Source organism: Ambystoma mexicanum, chromosome 5q (genome assembly GCF_040938575.1).
Source record: "Ambystoma mexicanum isolate Mex_15411 chromosome 5q, UKY_AmexF1_1, whole genome shotgun sequence".
Taxonomy (NCBI): Eukaryota; Metazoa; Chordata; class Amphibia; order Caudata; family Ambystomatidae; genus Ambystoma; species Ambystoma mexicanum.
In genome coordinates this window covers 234,063,297-234,087,891 of record NC_090933.1, presented here as the reverse complement: position 1 = coordinate 234,087,891, position 24,595 = coordinate 234,063,297, and positions in this window count along the sequence as shown.

Below are 24,595 nucleotides of genomic sequence, written 5' to 3'. Positions count from 1 at the left end.
AATGACACAAGCAAATGCAGAGGATGATCAGAGTAAGTTGACTTCCCAAGCGCTAATAAAAGGACTGGATGAAAATGTGACATTTAGGGAGAAGTCACAGACATTAAAAACCTTGATGATGTAAGGTCACAATTTGGCACCTAATTAAAGAAATAGCCTGCTCAATCAACAGTCAGTGGAAGAAGTCATATTTATCAGAAAGAAAAAAGATTCCTTGCAGAAAGACTTCCAAAAGAAAAAAAGCAAACTTGTTTTCCAAAAATAGAGCATTTGACACTAGCCAGGCTAGTATAATGTATCTAGGAAACTATTAGTAAATAATTGTAATGCACCATAATGCTAGGTTGAGACAATGGGCCTCATTCCGAGCACGCCGATAACCAATTGCGCTATTAACGCCTTGGTTGACCCGGTACCCGGACCGGCAACGCCTTGGTGGATGGCGGAATTACCGCCCCATTCCAAGGTTGGCGGGGCGGTAATTCCCCATTCACCAAGGCTCTTCCCCATTCCCAAATGAGCCCCCATAGGGCTCAATGGGAATGGGGAAGATGCAAATAACGGTGACCGTTCATTACGGTCACCGTTATTGGCTTGGAGGCCCCTTTGCGCCCTCGACTTTAACACCTGCTCAAAGCAGGCGTTAAGGGCGAGGGCGCAAAGGGAACTCGGAGTATGGCGGTAAGGGATCACCGCCGCCGGTCTCGTTTCCAGTGGCCGCTATCCCTTACCGCCATACTCGGAATGAGGCCCAATATATTAAAGATATTCAATTGAGTTCAGATTCACAATCAAAACCCTACAGAGAGATAAGAAGGGATATTATCTCCAATTCTTGAGATTAGCTCTTCACTGCTGTGAAAAACTTGAGGGTGCTCTCACTTGTAGACCCCAGGGATTCTTTGTTCAGGTGGCCAGGGGAGGGCCACCGTGCTTGAGTCCCAACCCTACGGGTGAACAAGCGAGGGAGGATCACCTGTGTAAAGGATCTCTGGAGCCATGGTATCCCCCCTCCCCTCCTTCAACTTCTTTACCCCAGCCTTTGTAGGTTACTGTTATACCAACTCCCCACAACCTTATCCGTTACTGTAAAACCTCGGATACCAGGATGGAATAAATTCTACCTCACATAACACCGGTGAGAAATACCCCTCATGTATCAAACACCTTTAAAAAATCAGCTTCTTCTTACTACCGAAGAAAATATCAAACCCACAGTTTTTGTTCCCCTTCTCCTAACCCCTTTTTAAAATCATTTTTCTACAAACACTAAGAAACACTGCAATTCCCATAATTCCCTACTGCTTTTCCCTCAAACCACTGAGGCGAAGAAGAGGCTAATTGGAGCAATGAAGATTACCCATAGGAAACAATGTACCATAGATTCCTATGGGCAGTCTCCATCTTGTTGCGTTAGCAAGGTCAAGCAGAGTCAGGCAGGGCTGGGCAACCACTCACTCCTGGTTCCTGTCAATTCTCCGAGCCAGTATAAAAGGTGGAGCTCCAACCCAGTCGGAGGGATCCTGGAGAGCCTGGAAGGACCACAAAGACACTCAGGCTGTGATGACAGGGGAGGCTGCAGTGTGGCGAGGGAGCTGTGGCTCCAGGGGCAGCTGGGGTTACCTAGCAGTGCCAAAACCAGAGCTCCCCCCTTGGGGAAGATACTAAATCCCAAGCCTTTGAGGATCAGGTGGTGAGACCCTGACTTCAGGAAACATTCCATTTAAAAACCAGCAGCTCTCAAAACTGCCTGGATGTTGTTTAGGGGAGCTGGCGAATTAGGAGCAAAATACGAATGAGGCATTGTGGGATTTGGAGTCCAGAATTATAGAATCAGAGACATTTGTTTGAGAGAGAGAGCAAGGCTGGGAGTGAGGCTTGGAGCGAGAAGGGACCTGACTTCATGAGCTTCTGCAAATGCGAGATTGGAGGGCAAAAAGCCAGAGGACTTTACAAGCTGTTGAGAAGTCTCAAGAAAGCCAGGCAAAAGAACTGCACTTGAAACAAGCAGCTGATAATCCTAGCTGGCCATCATCCTTCTGGAGAACCTTGATGAGAAGCCTGCTTAACTCCCAGTGACTGATTGAATTGGGGAGGTTCGATAAAGCTACGAGTAAAGGAACTTTGAACTCAGACCCGTGAACAATATTAAAACACAGCAGGCGAGTTAGCAAAAGAGAAGAACAAAGGCCCAGACATTGTTTCTTGAAAGTAACTGTATCAAGACAAGGTTATGCACAATACGGCAACTGCAAGTAAAGAAAGAGCAACTCTTTAACCCCTTAAGTGCCAAGGAAGAAATTACTCGTCCTAGGTGGATGGGATTCCATATTAGTATCATTTTTCTTGGCAGTAAATTAAAGAGACAGTGTGCTACACTGTACACAGAGTGGTCCTGCTGTTGTATACAGCACAATCGAAAGTCTCTCTAGTAACATGCCTGACTATTCAAAGTCCTGAGGCAAGAGGGATTGTTGGAAATAGAAATTAACGTGGATTGAAGCTTGTGGGTGGAGCTTGTGTGAGCTGGAGAAACTCATTGCAAGCCTAAGCCCGACTGAGAGAGGCCTGTGTGAACTCTGGAAAAGGTATTGAAGGCCTGAGCCCGACTGAGGAAGGCTGATGTGAAAGATAAAAGGTCTGAGACCGACTGAGGGAAACCAGTAATATTATGAGTGGCTCAAGCCAGACGAAGAGAAGCCCATAATCTTGCAACTACCAGTAGCAAAAATCATTGGGAGAACGTGAAGGTAATGGCTGTCGAAGTGGTCCGGCATACTCAGAAGGCAAACCTACGCCGTCTCGAAAATCTTCGACCAAGAAAGGGTATCTCTGAGACCTTTATGAAAGATTGTGACTATTAAGGTTTTTGTTTCAAGAGGAAGAAGTCTATTTGTGGAAACATTGTCCTATGGTAAAATTGTGGGGAAGAGATTCATCATTGCTTCAATCCCTTTACCATACTCATCTTTTTGTTGAGAACACTATCCTTTTCATTTTGTGTACATTTCCCTTGAACCTTTTTCTATTAGAATTAGGGCAGGCATTAGGTTTAGAACCTTTTGTTTTGACTGCACTGACTAGGACTGTTTCACATTTACTTTATGATCGAGTTTAGTCCCACTTTAGATTTAGGGCTAGTTAGGAAGTCTCCAACCACTTGCAAAGTTAGAAATAAAGCTGTTGAACTTGCATCTCTTGTTTGTGACAATCTTTTTAATACCATGAGATCCTCACACTGCCCAGACCTTTTCATATTCATACTTGTGACTTTGGCACACCTAGCCATAGTCAGGATATAGGCGGCACAAGACAATCCATTTCCTCTTCCCAAATTGATCCAGATAGACAGGAAGACTGAGTTCCCTTTCACATGCAGAAGAATATCGGCACGCATAGTATGGCAGGAGTGCACAGTAAAGCAAATGAGAGCATTCCCAATTAGAGACTTAGTCAATCAAGTTATGAAAATGAGTTAAGGGAACAAGAATTACAGTGTATGATCCACTAGAGATATCATTTAGCCTGTTTGGCTGACATTGAGAGATAGAAATTGCAACCTAGAAACGGTATTTTAAAGACCCCCCCATGTACACCAAGGATTATGGGGAAATACTGATTTCTGAGTGACAATATGGAGACATACCTTACCATCCAGTCCTTCATAAGAGATTTGAGGCCCATAGCCCAGAAGACCAATGGGAAATAGAAAAAAGGGAGGATACCCTTAACGTACACATAGGGAATTTCCCTGCCATCATTATGACAGGGGGGACACAAAGATTCAACAGGGAGGAGGATTGAAGAACATCTCCACAGGGAGTCACTAAATGATATCGTTCTTCTAGCTCCAACTCTCTGCAAATCAGACGCTTTCCCAATCCGAGTGTGGGGGGTAGATCTCACTCTGCTGCAGGTGAATCCTTCTGGAATGGCCTCCTTGCCCCTCTCAGACTTGAGCTGGATCTCCTTAATTTCTGGAAGCTTCTCAAGATCCTCCTTTTCTTTTCCTACTTCTCTCTCCCCCTGCCCTGCTAATGTCCCCTCTGCCTCATTTTGACTGGCTGCCTGGTTCCCCCTGATTCCTTACAGGGCACCAGGCCCTCCTCGACCAGTCTATGGTCTCCCCTGACCCCCACCGCCCAACCTGCATTTGCCCTACCAGGCTCCCTCCCCGAGCACTAGCTTTACTGGGTCTTCATCCCTTGCTCCCATCCGCCCTGTCCCTCACACTTAGCATGTGGACCTTCTTCTTGCGCACTCTATGCTTTACCTTGGCACTTGTCCACATGGACTCACTTTAGCACTCACCTTACCCATGGGCTCTTTCCCCACTTCCTGTCCCCCAGCAATTGCACGTTTGCCTCTTCGAGCCACACTTCCTTTGCCTCCTTAGCATTACTGCATTCAGCGCTGACCAGCACTTCCCCCCCTCACTTCTCTCCCGCACTTCATGTTATTCAACTTGCTCGATCCGAATGACCCAAGCCCTAGTAGGACCCTTTTTTGTTTTTCTTCTACCCTGTACCCCCTCTTTTGCCTTGTTGCGCCTTCAAACACCTTTTGCTGTATAGACACATTAAATATACCTAATAAATAAAATAAAAATAACAATATCCAAACATGATGTGTGTATGCACTAATGTTGACGATACACCAGTTTATATGAAGATATCATTTGAAGAAGTTTTAAAATGGGTAAGAGGATGCCTTTTGGACATAGAGAGGTGGATGTTTTGAAATTAAATGTATCAAGAACTGAATGTCTTGTGTTTTCGTGTGCTAAACGTGATCCATCACTTATCAAATGGTTCCAGGAGATGAGGATTTTAGGAGCCCCTATACAATTTGCTACTTGGAAAATCTTTAAGTTATGTTAGATGGGATCTATGTGATCACTGAGACCACCTTTGCACCACATAGATATGCGGGGGGAGACTCCCCGCAGCCCTCCATATTACTATAATATCCCAGATCCCCCCACATATATATGTAGTGTAAAGGTGGTGTTAAAAAAAAGTCGAGCATTTTGGCCGTCGCAATTATGAGAGCGACGTTTTGGGTCATTACCTGTTAGATGCACATCATTCTTTAATTCCTCATATACATTCCCTGGTTAAATCAGCTAACTTCCCCTTTTTATTTCTGAGAACCACAAACTCTAACAATTCTGTGTCACACTTTCGCTCTCTGGTGCAATCACTTGTTTTCTCATGCATTGATTTTGGAAACTCTTTCTTAATAGACCTTCCTAAATCTACACTTGCTCCACTGAAATGCAGCAGCCTGATTAGTATGTGGGGCAAGGAAATCTGACCACATCTCATCTCTCTTGAAGAATTTCTACTGGCTACATATTGAACACAGGATAAAGTTCAAGATGATCTGCATCATGTATATAGCTTTCAATGTTCAATTGCCTGAGTACTTATTTCAAACATTTAAAATCTCAGCTGGTCTCAGAGGATTTAGCAGCCCAGAGTCATTTCAGCTTGAGATCTTGAGTTTTAAATGCTCCTTTCCATTGAATCTGTCATTTGCATTTGCTGCTGTAAGAATTTGGAACACTTTAGCAAAAGAACTTCATATGACCAAAGGTTACTTGAGGTTTAGGAAGATTTTTAAACATGGTTTTGTAAACAAGCTTTTAAAGATATTAGATATTAATCTTTGCTGGTTTATGAATTTTAACCAAGCTTTTTAGACCATTAATGTTTTATGATTATATCTCAATTGTGATATTATATCAGTTACTTCTACTGTTTTTACTTTAATTTGTCATGTTTTATAGTTTTATTGTGAATTTTGATTACTGCATATGGTTTTAATGTACAGCACTCTGATGCTCTGGTTTGCCTTTTTCGTGCTATAGAAACATTTCAAATAAATAAATAATTATGTAGTGGCTCCAACTTTGAAGAGGGACGGTGGATTCAAGTAAGTGGACATAGAAAAAGAAAACGGAATCACAATTTGTGAAGGATCAATCAAACAGAGTATGGCCATAAATAGCTGTAGGACCCCCTTACCATAAAAAGGTAAAGTATTCTGTTTGGGAACATTTAGAAATGTATGAAGAGATGATGGCATCATTTGGATGGAAGAATGGCCAACACAACAAAGAATTTATTAGATGGACATTCTCTCCTGAGTTTTCTAGTTTCTTTGCTGGGCTGGAAGATCAAAATCATTACAAATGGTCCTCCTACTAAATGACTATTTTGAAGTACTTTTCAACTCAAACTTTTACAAAGCTTGTAAGGCAGCCTATAACTTAATGTGTGCTGAGGATCAATCTCTTGGGGAGTTTCTTCAAGAACGGAAGCACGCATTTCCCCAAATATCTTGATGTGGCAATACCGAAAGTCAAGATTTAAAAACAACATTCTACTTTTTCCCTTCAAAATTATGTAGTGGCTTTGATTACTCAAGAGCCATCAAGTAGATCACCAGGCAGGCTGTGAGGATACAGAACAGGAGAACTTCTAAAAACAAAGAAAAGAACCTCAAACAAAGGCCTGCTCCAGATGCCATTAAGGTGGTTGATGCAAAGTGTACATTTTAGTTGGACTAAGAGACAGGCGGCAAAAGACTTATTCCTCTGCTGTTACGGATACTAACAGACAGAGAAGACCCTCTGTTCAGAACCAGCTGGCTAGTCTTCCACTTGTCATGCAAAATACTGATCCCACAAAACTGGATATTGACATTAGTCCCTGGTATTTAGCTTCTAGGTCAATTATGGGTTACAAATATGTTCCACCTTTAGAACGAAATAGTCAGAACCTAGGCGTAGGTTCCCAGGGCTATTCAAATTGCCACCTCCTAGAACCATGGTGAGTGGATACCAAGCAACACATTCAACAACAGTTCTCAAAGGTACCAAAACTACTCACCTAGAAGAGATGATCCCTTCTAGGGAGGAACAGAGATGTGACCAAAGACCACCCCACCGCCCGTAGAGCGGAGAAACATTTTCACAAATGGATCAATAGGTTAAACAATTGACAGAAAGCAATGGTCATATCATGGGGTCCCAACAGGGAAATGCTGATTCTAATGCTCAAAGAAACCTAGGCCAGAATGAGTCGACAGGTCATGATGGACAATGACAAGAGAAAATTGTTCCAATTCAAAATAAACAAGGAGAAGAGGAAAAGGAGGAAGTGACAGAAAAGATATCCCACAGTCCTGAAGAAAGCTTTTTTTATTTTCAATGAACATGCCCTCATTTTGCTGAAAAATGGACACAGCCCATTGGTGAACCCTATTTATTACTTGAAATAAAATCAGAGAGAAAATTTAAAAAAGTAACTTTAAAGAGGAGAAAATTGTGACAATTACATTTGAATAACAGGAGAACTCTGTGGACATAGAACCCAGTATTTCTTCTTTCCCTGAAGTAGTTCCTCTTCCAAAGAGCAGAGAATCTGAGTTAAGAAAAAGATGACAAAGAACCTGAGAGACTAGAAAGAGATTAGCAAAGGAACCCCTAGACAGGAGTCCCAAGAAGAATCAAACAATCAAATTTGACTAAGCTAGCAAAACCACAGGATTTTCCTTCCTCCCCTGGTTTTTCTAGATATCACAAACAAAGTAGCAGTGGGAACATCAAACCCATAGAAATGGGGGAAATCCCAGCCCCATTTATGGTTTTCGTGTCTGGATTCCCCTAGTAACTTAGGGTGAGACCCAACGTTACTTAAATATGCAACTTTGGTTCTCACCCTAAATTACTAGGGGAATCCAGATGTGGACCCCTTGCTCACTATTCTTAGAGAGGCACAGCTCCACCCTACTGAACAGGTCCAACCAGACTAAACACTTTCTGGGGTTGCTGTTGGTACTCTTGTTCCGAAGAGAATTGCTGAACTGAAATCAGTGCTGGACTGCCCCTGGGCAGGACAAAGACTGATGTGTTTTAGATATTTCTCCTCTGTGAAAGATAGTGAGCTAAAGACTCTGGGTGAGTCTCTCGTAACCGGGACTAATGTCCAGCAGAGGGACTCCCAGTAACCCCCTTGTTTTTTGCTACTAGACCTTGTGACATTTGGATGTGCAAGTGCAGTGAAGAGACGTGCAGGAGATAGGGAAGGAAGGGGGAGAGGCAGCAAGGTATAGGCAAGTGCTGATGGGAACCCTAGAGGGAAGTGCCACGGGAAGCTAGGGAGGAGGCCACTGGCTAAGTGCTAGGTCGGAGGGATCTCAAGGGTGGGATGCACAGCTGCCAGGTTGGGGTCCCACAAGGGCAGTGCTGAGGGGGGAGGGTACTGATGTCAACTGGGTAGAGGGCCTGGTAACCTGTGAGATTCATGAAGGACCAGGCCGCTAGTCTCAGTGACAGTGGGATGATTAGCAGGGAAGGGAAAGAGGGAAAGTGGTAGAAAATAATCAGAGTTTTGAAAAGTTTCCAGAACTTAAGGAGGTTCAGCTCCAGTCTGAGAGGGCAGGGAGGCTGTTCCAAAGAGAGGCACCAGCCGAAGAGAGAGACCTGCCCCCCACTTTCTGTTTGGAAAAGCGCTTGACAAGGAGAGAGTTGGAGTTAGAGGAGCTGATGGCTCTAGCGGGGAAGTATTTAGGGAGAGAAAGTTGGAGATTGCTTGGTCCCAGACCCCAGAAAGTCTTGTGGATGATGCAGAGGATCTTGAATTTGATCCTTGTGGCCGCTGGGAGGTGTGGAGAGATATTGGGGCTGGAGAGATACAGTCCCTGGCTTTGAGGCCAAGGATAAGTCTTGCAGCCCTTTTCTGGATTAGCTGAAGGGGGTGTAGGGAGGAAAGGGGGTGAATGAGGAAGAGGCTGCTGCAGTAGTCCAGCCTAGAGAGGACCAGAGCTCTGGAGACTTCTGGGGGAAGGTGAGAAAAGGGAGAATGCCTGTAAGGAGGTGACGCTGGAAGTGGGCTTTCTTGGCAAGGTCCAAGATGTAAGGGGTGAAGGAGAGAGAAGAGTCGAAGATGACTCCAAGGTTTTTGGCCTAAAATGACGGTGAGGGTAGAGGGCTCAAGGAGGGCGGCCAGAGGGTAGGAGCGAAACAGGGTGCAGTTGTCCCAATAAGAAGGATCTCTGTCTTACTGGCATTGAGACAGAGATCGTTAGCCGCACACCATGCCTGGATGGTGGTCAGACAATCTGGGATGAGAGAGGAGGAAGAGGAGGGGGTAGAGGAGGTGGTAGAGGTATGTTTGAAGGAAAGTTGTGTGTCATCAACATAAATCTGGAAATGAGGAGAGAAGGAGAAGATCAGGTGAGCTAGAGGGGTGAGATAGATATTGAAGAGCCACAGAGATAGGGTAGAACCTGGGGACACCATAGGTAGAGAGTGAGGCGGCGGAGGAAAAAGGGTCCAATTGCAACTGGGAAGGGTGGTTAGTGAGGAAAGAGGTCAGCGAGTCCAGTGCCCGGTCTTTGATGCCGAGGCTATCACAGAGCCATTTTGTGAGGATAAAGTCGTTGACTGTGTCATGTGTTAGGTCACCCGAAAGCCTGGCTACAGAAAACCAATAGCTTTTCAAATTTATTGTTGTCAATATTGGTTGTAATATGTTTATATAGATAAAATCTACTATCACTTGTCACTAATAGGTGGTGGTCACTATTCAATTTCAAAGCACCAAAATGGAACTATATTTGTGAAAAAACTTTTTCGAATTTACAAATTTAAATGCAAAGGTTTACAACATTGCAAAAGCCTTTGATAAAAAACTAAATACTTTGGGTTACTAATCCATCTATGTTGAGATGCATAATTAATAAATGCAACTTTACCATATGTGAATATGTGAATCTTTAATTCTATTTGTGTTTAGGTTTCACCTTTATTACACATGATTGAATACCTGTGACATGACTAAATAACTTAATGTGTACTTCAAAAAAAGAGTACCCCCTCTAAATCTAGTTGTCAGAGCGAACCCACTTGTGTATTTTGTTGACTGTGTCAAAGGCAGAGGAGAGATTGAGTGCCCGGAATCCAGATTGATGGTCATGGGGGCAACCAACAAGTTCACTATGAAGGATCAATTGGGGATGGACCAACTTCTCAAAGAGTTTACTCAGGAAGGGGGTGGTGGAAATAGGGCGATAATTAGCCAGCAGTAGGGGTCAGCAGATGGCTTTTTAGGAGATGGTGCACAAGGGAGTGCTTGAGGGATGGAGGGAAAGAGCCAATGGCAAAGGAGAGGTTACAGATGTTGGCAGGAGCCAGGACTAGAGTGGCAATGTTGTCCTTCATGGTTCTAGAAGAGCAGGGGAGTGCTTTTTTGGAAGAGACCTTCATAGAGCGGGCAACTTTATAGACCTCATCAGGTGCTATGGGCAGGAGATAAGAGAGTGGGGGGTCGAAGGAGGGAGCCCAAGGAAGGCAGGGGGGCAGGGGGGCAGGTGGGAGTAGGGATGGTGGTGGAGGAGAGTGAGGGCAGGATGCCTTGAATTTTGGATGTGAAATGGCCAAAGTGGTGTAGAGAGCCTGAGAAGGAAGGAGTGAGGTGGAGATGGCAGTTGGATTGGCGAGTTCCTTGCAGATTTTGAAAAGTTCAGCCATGTTGTTAGTGACTCCAGAGATGCGGGTTTGGATGTGAGCCCTCTTCTTGGAGCAGATAGAAAATGGATATTGTCTTTGGGGCAAGCGACAGGCCATTTTGTCAGATGAAGAACCCGAGGTCTGCCACTTCCTTTCAGCAACTATGCACTTACCTTTCAGAGAAGCTAGATTGGAGTCATATCTTTCATTGCACTTGGAGGAAGACTTCAGACGGATCCTCATGATAGGGGCAAGGATGTGAAGGGTGTTAGAGCTGGAGAGGTGAAGGTTAGTGAGGACAGAGTCAAACAGAGCATCAGAAGGAGGGCTTTGAGGGCGGATGCAAGTGGAGGCAAAAGCAGCGACTGACACTTTCTTCATCCGTCGAATAACGGCAAAGAAGGCTGCAGGTGTGGGAGGCGGATCGGACATAGGGCCAAGGGGACTCAAGTGGGAGGAGAGGAGAGAGTGGTCGGACCAGGAGAGGAGAGTGGTGACCAGGTTAGAGATAGCGATGTCTCCCTAGATGAAGGCATTCAGAGTGTGTCCAGCTCAGTGGGCCGGACCGGAAGGAAGAATAGTAAGGGAGAGAGAGTTCCAGAGGTCATGGAACTGTGAACTGGCTGATTTAGGAGAGTCGAGGTGGATATTGAAGTCAACGAGGAGGAGGAGTTTTGAAGTAGAGGTCAGTAGGGAGGAGGTGAGTTTAGCACATTCAGAAAGGAAGAGAGAATAGTGCCAGGGGGCCTGTAGATGGTAGTGAGGGTGAGTGATAGAGTAGGAGAGAACCCAAGCCTGCAGACAAGCAATTCAAAAGATGTATAGGACTGAGTTGGTATGATAGAGGCAGGGACCCACTCTGGGAAAATCAGGGCCACTTCACCTCTGGGCCGGTTGGGCCTGGGTTAGGAGGGGAGTTCATAGCCCTCAGGAAGGAGAGTGTTGAGAGAAGTGACCGAGCTGGCATTGAACCACGTCTTGGTAAGGGCGAGGACGTTGATGCCAAAGTCTTCAAGAAGGAGACAGATGTCAGAAGAGTGTTTCACAGTGGAACAAGCATTCAAAGTAGCTAAGTGAAGCTGATTACCATCTTTGAAAGTTTTCTGAGGAGGAGCACAGGGGGATGGTACTCCAGTTGGTGGTGGTGGAGAGGTTAAAGAGGTGGAAGGAGGAGTAGCAGAAGAAGGGAGGAAGTAAATGGGAGAGTACAGTTGCCAAACAAGAAGGAGAAGAGTAGATTGAGAACCTTGGGACATGATATTGCCATTGTGATGGATATTAACGATGCATCTAGAGGACGAGAAATATGCCAAGAGTATTTCCAATCTTATACCATCATTAAAGGATGAAGAGAAGAAAGGGGTGAGAGTGGAGGCCATATGGGGAGTCCATCAGTCCGGGGAGGGGACAGAAAAGAGGATGTGAGTGATAGTCTGCCTAGAAGTAGCATTGATGTAGGTGTCAGCAATAGGTAGGCCTGGTTCAGAGCCCAGGAGAGCTTTTTATGTTTTTTTCTTCCAGACTTCGTTAGAGATGTTGTATAGGTGATAAAGTAGCAGTTAAAATAGTTAGGGGAGATAGAGAGCGCCATGTGAGTTGTGGGGGACTGTGGAGGGAGAGAGACAGATAAGGGACTGCGCAGTGCAAAAATAAACTCACCAGATAGCCTAGCAGCCAATCAGGCCAGATGAAGGAGGTGCTTTGACAGGATAAGCACAAGGTAGCAGAATTTTAAGTACCCAGACTGGGTGAGTGCTAAGATGCAGCTGAAAACAGTTAATATGCATGGTTAAAGGCACATCTACATTCAACTATCCAACAAAGCACTAAATGCATCTAGATTCAACTATCCAACAAAGCACTAAATTCAGCATAAAACAGTCAATGCATAGGATTAAATGCACATCTAGATTCAGTTATATAACAAAGCCCTAAAATGCAGCAGAAAACATTCAATGAGTAGGTTTAGAATACAGCAAGATTCAGGTTTCAGGCGGTGCATGGATCATAGTGGACAGTTGGAGCATATAAGGCAACACAATTTGATAAGATAAAGGAGAAAGAGAGGCATAAAGTTACTCATGGGGGTGTTGTGCACAAGGTTTGCACAAATAAGATGACTGGATATTGGGTAGTGCCCAGGTTACAGAAGTCAGCAATGACGAGAACAATTCACCAATATGGGGATGCAGCCACCTGATTGCAAGGTAAGGCAAAGAGGCCAAGCAATTGACAGGCAGTGTTATACAGATGTAACTCAAATAAAATGTGCTCTGAGTGAGAGGCCTTGTAATTTAGCAATACCCACGGAGTAGGAGCAAGAGATTAGGTTTTAACAAGATGCAGCAATGTGAAAATAAAGCTGTTAGGTTAGAAACACAGCAGAATTGAGTTCCAGGCACCAAGAAAGCAGCAGTCAGCGTAAAACAGATTAAAACTACAATTTCAAAATCCACAATAGCATCACAGAAGCAGCATTTTAATGAGGCCAACAGACTGTTTAATGGCACAGCTAGGTTAAAAAATCCAGTAGCACAGCTCAGAGGCAGCAATTTGGTGGAGTCTGTGGGTACACACAAATAGCCCAACCTGCAGTTGTGGAAGTCCATGGCAAGATACCAACATAGTGTGACAAGTTTGAGGCAATTTATATGGAGCGGAAAGGAGATGATAACACCAGGGAAAGAGGAGCCAGCGAGAGCAAGTGGGTGGAGGTGTTGGATGGAGAGTAGGTGAGGCCACAACTGCATGGAGGGAATGGAAGTGTAGCACAAAGGCTGACGGTGAAGTAAATCAAAGCCGCTAGGGAGCAGCAGGGGACAATCACTGTGCAGAGCGGTAAGCTGAGACTGGGTTGCACAGCGGTATAGGGACTGAGGCTAGATGGTATGCATCAAGGAAGGATGGGGATACCAAATGGGACATGGTACAGGACAATGGGCCCATGATGAAGGTGCTTATAGTCTAAATAGGGAGGCAGGTAGGGATCAGAGACTTACCAGAACAGTATGGAGGTGGGATCGGCGAGGAGGCCCGCCCAGGCCCAGACAGGGCTACACAGGGGCCTTAGCTGTGGACCTTTGTCAGGGCCGGCTCAGCCTAGCGGCTTCCTGATTGGCCTTAAGTCGACCCTGGCTGGCAAATCATGGCTAAGGCAGGGCGGGCTGGTGAGGCACTCCTTTTTAGATGATGGTGTCATCCATGTTGTAGATGTTTAGCTACACAAGTTTCAACAGCCCCACTGGGTTGATGTGATGGTGAATGCGGCAGAAATAAAAATAAATGGGGGCACAACTCAAACAATGGTAACCAACAGGCACCACAGGGGAATTTAAAAGTTAGCTGTTGCAGAAAATCATTGCCAAGAAGGAGCACAAATTAATTCAGCAAAACTGGGCTTACCTGCGTTGTGGCGATCCTGGTCAGGAGGCTTAGAAATGCTGCAGGCTGAGATTGATTCCGGTGAGAAGTGAGTAGGGATCAGGGGGACAAATTAATGAATCCAAAGCCCAACTGGGCTTACCTCTTGTGTCCATGGAATCACTCTCTGAGGTTATCTCTGAGGTTATCAAAAACTTGGAATCACATGGGATCATTCAACCAATCCTCAGTACCTTCAATAACCCAGTACTAGAAGTATCAAAACCCAATAGGCAATGGAGACTGTGTGCAGACCTAAGAAAATTAAATAAGAGGGGACTATCTCGTTACTCCCTGAACATCAATATAAAGTTGCCTGTATCTTTGCAGGGACAACAAAACATCTGGATCCCAACTCTGTTTGGGTTTATTAACTGCAGAAAAGAGTCCAACATATTCCTTCGTAAAGACATGCCTGACTTTGTAGAAAGAGGAAAAGAGGGAATTTGACTTATGTAGGTTCCATATTAATCCAAAGTAAAACTGTGGAAGAACACCTGATGGGGATCTGCCACAGGTTGACCCAATTGTAAAACTGAGGTGCAAAATCATCACTTCAAAATGTACTTTGGTGCAGAACTAAAGTACATTTTCTAGGCCATAATCTCACTGCCGAAGTTCTTAATCCCCAGAAAAAGAAGTTTGAGGTTCTACTGAAATTAAAGAAACAAGGACATGTCTGTGAATTATGAACTCTGTTAGGATTGACTAATTAAAGTCATAAATTCATATGAATTTAAACAGAGATCACTCATCCCTTGGTCCATCTAATGAAAGCAGTGGTGAAGTGGGAGTGAGGGGCCTTTCAAATAGAGGCCGTTAAACAACTGAAAATAAGTATTTTCCAAACTCTTTGCTTGACCTCCCCCACTAAAAACTATTATTTTTCCTGGAAACAGAATTTCCTGAAAACTGTTTAACTGCAGTCTTTTATCAGAAGCATGACCAAGTTCATAAAGTGATATTGTACTCAAGCAAAACCTTACTGCCCGTTGTGATCAAATATAATGAATTTAAGGAATCGCTCCTGGCAAAGGTGTGGGCATTCATTATATTAGTTGAGGCCTCTGGCCATCCTCTACAATATTTGCAGAGTGACGGAAATATGAACTGGGAATGTCTCTAATGCAGGGATTATTTAATGGGTTCTTTAAATGAAGGGTTGCCCTGTAAAAATCAGATATGATGATCAAAATAATTGCACAAGAATTAGCCAATCTACATGATTGTGTCCACGACAACTGTCTAGGTGAAGAAGAACTCAAAACAACCAAGACCATGGACACATATGTAGCAGCTCCTCATAAGATGTATGATGAAAACATCTGTCAGGGAATTCCCATCGTTTATGTGGATGGGTGTTCCTACCATCTTAAAGAAAATGATGGGAAATAATTAGTAGCTGGTGTTTGAAATGCTTGGGAGACTGACCTCCCTGAATCCACAGCAAGCCATAAAAAGGTTCCTGTAGTAGCCAGGTGGCAGAGTGGATGGCCGCTTATAAAGCTTTCCTTATAGCCATAAATATCAACTCCAAGAACTAGCAAACATAACCAATTCAGACTATGTATGAAATAGATGTGTTGAGCAGTTAGCAAACTGGAAAGCCAGAGGTATGCTTTGTGCAATCAACAACCCCCTGGAACATGATAAGTTAATTAAAAACCTGAACAATCCATTGATATGGAAAATCTCCTTTGGAAAATACAAATGACAGCATTAACTAGATCACAATCTCAAGCTGAAAGCAAACTTTCTACTCTTCAATGGAGTAGAGATTCTCCATATTAAGACCTAATCACCTCACAAAAGGAAGGCCTGATTATTGGGAAAACTCCATAAATATATAGGCGCTTCAGAAAACTTCCCCTTAACTGAACAAGACCATCTGGTTGGCAGGATCTTCAAGTCTTAATTAAGTTTAAGAGTATGTTCAAAATTCAAGATGCACTTTTGTTTAGGACACCCAAATCTGGTTATGATCAGTGGTTGGTACGTACTCATTTGGAAGCATAATGTTAAATCCTCCCCATGAGGACGCGACATCTGCTAATCAGGGATTTCAAAGGACAAAGGAGGTCCTACGTGAGGTGGCTTATTGGCCATACAATGGTCAGGATCTGAATATTTATTGAAAAGGGTGTCTGGTGTATGCTAATTTCCAACCAAGTTCTCAAAGTCGACAGGCTTCTTTATTTATGAAAGAGAAGAATGATATTATCATGATCTGATCTTAAAATCAACTATATTTGTAATTTGTCTAGTGATTCATTCTACATGTGACAACATATATATATATCAATCCGACGAAGCCCGGAAGGGTGAAACGCGTAATTGTTTGTTTTCTCCTGAAACTGCTTGTCCACCGTGTTTTTCTGACAAAATAAAGGACGTGTGATGGAGTTCCTTTTTTGCATCTGGTGCATTTTTACGTGGGAAAAGAGTGGCGCCTAAAAAAGCTTTGATTAGCTTTTTCTCTTGTTTTTCTTTCTTTGATATATATATATATATATATATATATATATATATATATATATATATATATATATATATATAGGCTGTTACATGCCTCTTCACCAAATGGATTGAATGTCTCCCCACCCCGAATTGTAAGGTGATGACTACAGCTATGTTATTGATCAAACACATCTTTATTTTGAGTCTGACTGACATTCTAGGAATTAAATGGAAATTGCACTTCTCCTATCACCCGGCATCCAGAGTGGGGTGGAGTGGAGTGATACCATAAAACCATTGTGGGAATTTGGAAAATGTTTGTGGTGGATTCTACAAAGGAACAAATGGTTTCCTAATTTAGGAAAACCTGCGTCCCCTGCACACTATCTAAAAAGGAGGTTGAATCTGCACTTCTCTTCCACTGTGGAGAATAGGAGTACAGACCTAAACCCCTACTATCTTAAAAACTATACAGGCCTTAGCCTTTTAGATAGTGTGCAGGGGACACGGGTTTCCTAAATTAGGAAACCATTTGTTCCTTTGTAACAGTGACCAGCCTAGATACCAAGGCTGAGCACTTCTCCCTGTTGGGTATTTTGATCTTGATTTTGTCTCTGGTTATTGTTCATACCTGCCATATCAGGCCGATATCCTACCCGGGGTCTGTCCCCTAAATACCTAGGGCTGATGTAGCTCTCCCTATTACTAGGATCATGTGATTGGAACATTGGTACAGGAAATGGCGATCTTTGTTGATTACCCCTTTGTTCAGGTGTCACATTATTTTTACCTTGGCTTTGAGCAGACTCAAGGGACATTTTGGCTGACCTGATTTCCATTACTGTGGCTGAGGGTTCTTTAGATTTAGGTCTAGTATCTTTCATTTTATCACTTTCTCTACCCTGACAATGGAGTACCTCATATAGTTTTGTGCTGTGATGTACAATCCATTCAAGGGACTTGTCACGGTCAAATTCACGGACCAATTGGGATATGATGTCTTTCTGTAGCACATAGAAGTATGCAGTTTTAAACTCATTGGAATTTGGGTCAAAAGATACATTAAAGCGAGAAAATGCTCTTTTTAAGTCTTGTAAAAATTGGCGAGGGGATGTATTAGGTCCAGCAGTGATTGTGTAAGCGACTTTCTTTGCCTCCTGCAATGACTGAAAAGGAGAAAAATGACGCCTAATTTCTTTTTCAAACTCCACCCAGGTCATATTCTGCTGTTCATGTAATCCCCTTATGATGCTGGCCGTCGGGGCATCTAAAGTTAAATGAAAATATTGTCTGTACTGTTCCTTAGGTATCTGGAGTGCTTTAAAAATGTCATGCACCGCTTCTAGGTGATCCTCAATGCAGCATTCACCTCCCTTTTTAAATGGTTTGATCAGGGATTTAATGGATTTCATTATTTTTATGGGGCTACTTGTTGCAATGCATGGGATTGCACTACTTTGTGATTCAATCCTGTTTACAGGTGTATGTGATTGGAGGCTGCCCCCAATGGGAGTATCAAATCCCCCAAGGGCGCTGCAACCAAGTTCAGTCACCGGCCCAGTCACTGGAGCACTAGCTCTTTGGGCAGAACTAGAATTCCCCTCCACTCCATTGAATGTGGTACCCTGCCGCCTCTCCTGGGACCTGGGAATGCACATTTTCTGTTCTAAGTCCTTACACTTTTTAAGGAGTATGTTTGTTTCATTTTGCAAATAGTTGTTTTCATCACTCATCTTATTAATCACCTCCTGCATGTCGCACATTTGCATTTGGCATTCATTGAACTCTTTATTTCTCTTGTCTCTTTCTTGTGTCATTTTAATCATTTCTTGTTCTGCACTCTGGAGATTACATTCTTTTTCACAATGTTCTTTTTGTAAAATCTGCATTTCTGAAACAACCTCATCTTTATCCTGTCTAATGTGGTCCACTAAGGCTTTTAAGTGTACCAATTCTTGCTCACTATCCTCAAATTGTTTCTTGCTTTTGGATAACTGAGCATCAAAGTCTCTGCATTTTAATTGCATGTCTTTTTGGCATACATCCAATTCTGCTCTTAACATTTCCTGATTTTTACTTGCCCCATTTAATTCAGTCTTTAACCTGTTAATTAGCTGGGTATCATTTTCCTGCATTCGCAGGGACCTATTCAAAATAAACCATATTTTGCCGCATAGCCGTATCAAACAGTCTTTCTCTGCACTTTTATCGGCTGCATTCAATAATCTTGTAAGGCAGACCTGAATTATGCTGCCTTCTGCGAAAATATTGTCTAGTTTTTCTTTCTGCACCTCACCCTGAATGCGGTCACGCCATTCTAAGGTACTGGTCGACGACCACGTCCCATGTGCAAACAACTTTGCCTCTAAATATTGCACTAGGTCTGAAAATGTGGTTTCCCTTTGTGACATTCTGAAATTTGTTTTTAGTGGCACACTGCTATTATAAAATGGGTTCCCTTTAATGTGCAAATGGCAGTGTGAGACACGCTTGCCATGCCCAGTAGGTACTCTATGATCACTTTCCCGGCCTGCAACGCACCATAAATATTTTGGGTATTTTTGTGGAGATTTGGGGCCTGATGGTATTTTCTTACCGCCGAAAAATAATTTAGCAACAATTACTCCTTGTATTCAGATTGGGCCATGTACAACAATAATACAGTGGACATGCATTATTTCAGCACACAGACATGCGTGGTTGGTATGCGTGGTTGGTGGTATTTTGGTGAGCATAATTCCCTTGTTTTATTTGTGGCCCCAATATCCAGAACCCCTTATTTTTGTTTAGATTTTTCGTGTAATCACTAGAGAGACCTCAGGCTTGCATTTCAGGAACACTACATTTTCATTTTTAGTGTGCCACCATAGGCAATTTCTCTCTGTGTTATCTACGGCAGCGAGCTATCATGTGGTATTTTCACTATCTTATATACAATAGTGAACTATGTCCCGGGCCTCCCTTTTTGCCGACTCATAGACCTCCGGCAGACTACAACACACACAGTTAGTTATAATTGCTCATTCTGAATTACATTGTGCACACGGCTGCAGCCAAATCTTATGTTTAGCTACCTTGAAAATGACAATTACACTGTCTAAACATCTCCCCACATCATCAGCACTGTATTGGTAAATATAAAACACACCACCCGTCTGCTTTCAAATATTTTTGTGTATTATAAAAGTAGCATTTAAACACGATCTCACTCTTTACAGAAATAAATGAAATAGCACAGTAACAGCATTATCTGTGATACACTGAAAAGAGAGTGGCAGAGACAAGAACTCAATTTGCAACATTAAACACGTGAGTAAAGCACAGGAATCTCCTTTCCTACACTGACCGAATATTCTCGTACACACTCAGCCCCCACACCTCAGCAAGATAATTACCAGGCTTATTCAGCATGTAACTTCTTTGGCTGTTCGCCTTCTGGAGGGGTTTACCCAGCAAGGAAAAGCATCTGCCGTCACTTGAACTGGGACTTGTTGACTGGAAAAGCCAGTCTCTGCAACCAAGTTGAATCTGCTTTAGGAATCAGGCCTCCCCAGCTGTCAACCCCGTCCTTCTTCGAGCTGTGTCAAGATGTCTCTTCCTTTCTTCCCCCAGATTCTGCAGCAAAGCACTAGTCACAGCCTCCAACATGATGCTTGATGTGACGTGCTCCAATCAGAATCAATCATGTTCTATCCTCCTACTTTTAACAATGGCTCTTCTTGCACAGTTGCAACTGTAACCAGCTGATTTCCTGCTTATTCGAAGTCTTTGCTTCCTGCAGTTACTATGGACAGAGCACAGGAAGGCAAAGAAAAAAAAAAACTTGAATGTGTGTTTAAAACTGATTTTCATAGTCTGCCTCTTTTTGCAGTGAAGACACATTCTTTTATTAATGAGTTATAATTATTAGTCTTGTTAGTGATATTAGTTTTTTAATTACCAAATGTGTCTCTTGCAACATAGGCATTTCAGGTGAGAAATGGTATGCATATTGACGGTACAGATGTGTGCTTTTAACTGTGAAAAATGTATTTGCATTTTATATGTAAAAATCGTTTTTGACTGAATAACCTGCCCTTACTTATATGTCCATGTTACACTGGCAACACATAGCTTGAAACAACTGCGTCATAGCAATGCACAACCCATGCATTGGCGCTGCATAAAAAAAACATGCTCCACATTGATCCTGTGCAGTAGTGCTGTACTCTGTGCTGTAACACGCCACATATCCTTACATCCCCTGCACCTCAAATTACACTCACCTAACAACTAACTGTCTTTAGTTAAAACAGAGAGACTTGTATTAAAATTGTGAATAAGGTGTACATTGTGGTTCATATCTTTTTCTGTGGTGGATTCTAGACCTAGTTGGGATTTACTATTTTTTTTATTTTCTTTATTGAATCAGCTGAATTTAATCAACTTTTCATATACAAAGAAAATATTACAGACAAAATAATGATAAAATGAAGCATAAGAAAGAAAAAAATTCAAACCTACTCCACAAAAACAACTGCAACAGTTAGCATCGTAAATAAAATCAAAACAAAATGTACATAAAATAAGTTTTGCCATTAGCTGGGCAAAAACATGAAAAATATGAATCTAATTTCAGTGAGAACAGAAAATTCACTATTGCTATTTGAATGGAAACATTATTAGTACACAGTAGAGTAGTCCACCTTTCCTCGACGTCTAACATTCCTAAATGGACACAGTGATGTCTAAAACATTTTAAACGTTCACAGCTCAATTCCTTCAACATTAAACACCATAAGGACAGTACAAAGTATATAAAAAAAGTTCATCATAGGGCACAAGCAAACTAAAATATTTAAATTAATGTGATTGCTCAGTACTGCTATTTCCTACCTTTTTATCTGAGCCAGCAACTAGCAACCTGCCAACAGTAGATATATACTTGCCTTTATACGGTGAACACCATTAAATACACAATTAAACAAATCAAATGTTTAGGCAATCACAATACAATATAAAAACTAATACCTCCAAGATAAAACAATTAAAAAACAAATGCAATATACAAAAGGCATCATGTTCCCAGTGAGTAGGCCAGTAAAATCTATAATCTGATAATGGGGGTCATTCCGAGGTTGGAGGTAAGAGATTACCGGCGCCTGTAAGTGCACCAATGGCGGTAATCCCTTACCTCCGTATTCCGAGTTCCCTTTGCGGGTCCCTCTTTACCTCCTGCTTTTAGCAGGAGTAGATTACGGGACCCGCAAAGTGACCTTGGAGTAAATTACGGCACCGTAATTTACAGTGCCGTAATTACCTCCTTCCCCATTCCCATTGAGCCCTATGGGGGCAGAAATGGGGATGGGGAAGGGCTATGGTGAATGGGGAATTACCGGTCCATCCAACCTTGGAAAGGACCGGAAATTACTCCATTCACCATGCCGGTATTCCATGGAATAAATAGCTCCATGGTTTCCAACCATGGAGCTATTTACTCCATGGTGTAGTCCTAACTCGGAATGAGGGCCAATGTCTGATTTACTGATAGGTACAGACAAAGGAATATGCAGTACAGTTTATCAATGTATAACGTGTCTTGTGCTTTTCAGTTGACCAGATTTCAAAACATATAAACATGTGATAAAAATATGAATTTATCAAGTACAAAATCTAAGCATAATATGTTATACCATCGTCTTTTTCTGATTTGCCAGGACCTATACATCCTCAACATTTCTTTTACCAAACACAGGAACAGATATTGATCAACACCTCTATCATTCATGAATATGTAGAAAGCCTTCCAAAACAACTTTAACATGCATATGTGTATAGGAACCCTAAAAAATCTACGGTAAGTATGAAGACCTCTTATGGCCTAAAGACCTCCAAAAAGGCAAATGAGGTGGGATTATTGAGTTTTACTCATTTTCAAAAAACGAATCTAAAGAGTGCAAATTCCAAGAGGACTTTGAGATCAAAGATAAGATCCCTCCTGTTCCCTACAAAATCAAGATGGCAAAAGAGGAACAGAGAGAGGAATGCGTGATTCATTACGACTAGCTGTATATCTGACATCCCCAAACTGTCCTGATTCGTATTGAGGAATCATTGTTAAAATGGTAAGTATGAATGTTTAGATGAAAGGATGAATGTTTGAGCATTATTGTTAAAAATAAGATTGTATAATCTCAACTATGAATATTTGTACTGGAATTAGAAATTAAAGAACAGAGTAGATTGTATAAGGGAATGATCAAAATTAAAATATTGTCAAGACTTTATACCAACCAGCCTTTTTACTCCATCTCATAATTAAATAATTTGAAGTTATTTCCAGGATGGATAATCGAGGGCAAAAGAAGGAAGGGTGCCAAATCCATCACTCTATGAAGGAGGAAAAGAGGAGATGATAATATCAACATCCTAATCCCAGAAGAGACTTGTCCGGAGATGTGATATTGACATGGAAACTATGACACCTGCACCCATGTCCTTTCCCTTGAGACATTGGTCCCAGGGGGCGGTTATCCTGTAGAAGAACCTAAGAGACAATGAGACTGCCTCAATTTAAAGTGATGAGGTGCCGGAAGGATGCTTCACTTCATTTATGATTAATGTTCCACGAAAACCTTTGGGATGCACATAGTTACCTGGTCCCCTGAGAGACAGAACCCGAAAATTGGTGCAGAGTTTCCAACACACCAGGAACTTTATTTTGCACTGGCCAAACGACTGGATGGTAACCAATTTTTACACTTATAGCAAGAAATGCTGATATTCATTTGTGGTAAAGTAAATCTTTCTTCAATCATAGAAATGTGTACCTTGCCACATACAGAACCCTACTAATGAAGAGATGTGGGGTTTTCAGAATGTGGAGCAGTATTACATCTAATCACATTACCCCTTACAAAATGTGGAGAGCAGTGTGAGCCCAATGTGCATTTATGGTAGCCATTGGCATACTAATGGGTTTTTTAAATCCTGCTCTCAGCCATTTTGTTTTTGTGGCTTCCCTTGTTCTTGGAAATCCAAAATGCAACTTCTGCCCACATGGGCTATGTGTGAGCCCAAGATGATAGCTTTTGTAATGGTTGGGGGTTGTTTAGACAAGTTCATTGGCCCGGGCAGGACACTACACTTCCGGTGGGTATGGCCCTGGGTGTTTGATGGCTTTTCTGTCCAACTGATGCTACCTGGAAGGCTTTAATACCACACCAACCCACCAACTCTGCTTCTCTAAGCAGCCTCTGGTCACCACCACCATTGTTCTGCTGCAGGGGCTATTTTTGCTGGTGTGACTTTCACATTTGCTTGCTGAGCTGCTGGAGTCTGCCGTGTGCAGGATTCACCAACGTGACAACACAGTGCAACACACTTTCGAATCCCAATCCCAGCTGATAAACCAATCTCTGGTATTAAGTGCATTATAAAAGAACAATTATAATAAGAATAAAAGTGTTCCCATCTTTCATCTGGTCACAATTGCAACCACTTTAATTTGTAGTTAGGGGGACCTGGCAACCCATGAAAAGAGTTGTTTATCTAACTCGCTGTAGATTCCCTCACGTAAACAATATCCTTTCAAGTAAGTTCTTCTTGCACTCGGCTTTTTGGCAAAGGAAACTCTAGCCATCTGCCCTCCCTCTTTCTCTCTACCTGCCCTCTTTCTGTTTCCATTATATGAGAGGCACACATCTCATAGAGGAGTCCATATGCCACCGTCAATCATGAGTTTTAAATTGTACATGAAACGACAGGTACTTTGCAGATTTCCCGATAACTATCTTTTGTTCAAAGTTTGTTATATTCACTGGTTTATTTAAATGAAGAACACGATTTCCTCCTGGCGAAAGAACGGTGAATGTCATTACGAAATATATTTTCAATACTATTACCTGAAAACCTACTCTTGTCTTTTCAATAAATGAAAAGAATGCACTAAGAAACAAGACAACGTCAAAGGAAAGTGAATGTTTCAATTTATGTCATTAAACAAGTACACATGACACATGACATGTTATGAAACGGTGTTAGAAAACTGTTTCACACGTTTTTGATGGATTATGAAAACAGAGCTGTCTGATTTATACAGTTGTCTGATTTATAAAGTCACCGTTTTTCATTTTTGAGAGAATAAAGGATGTTTAATGGCAACTTTAGCATCCTCCGAGTGAATGTAAAATAAAATGCATGTGCTATTTGGCAGTCAAG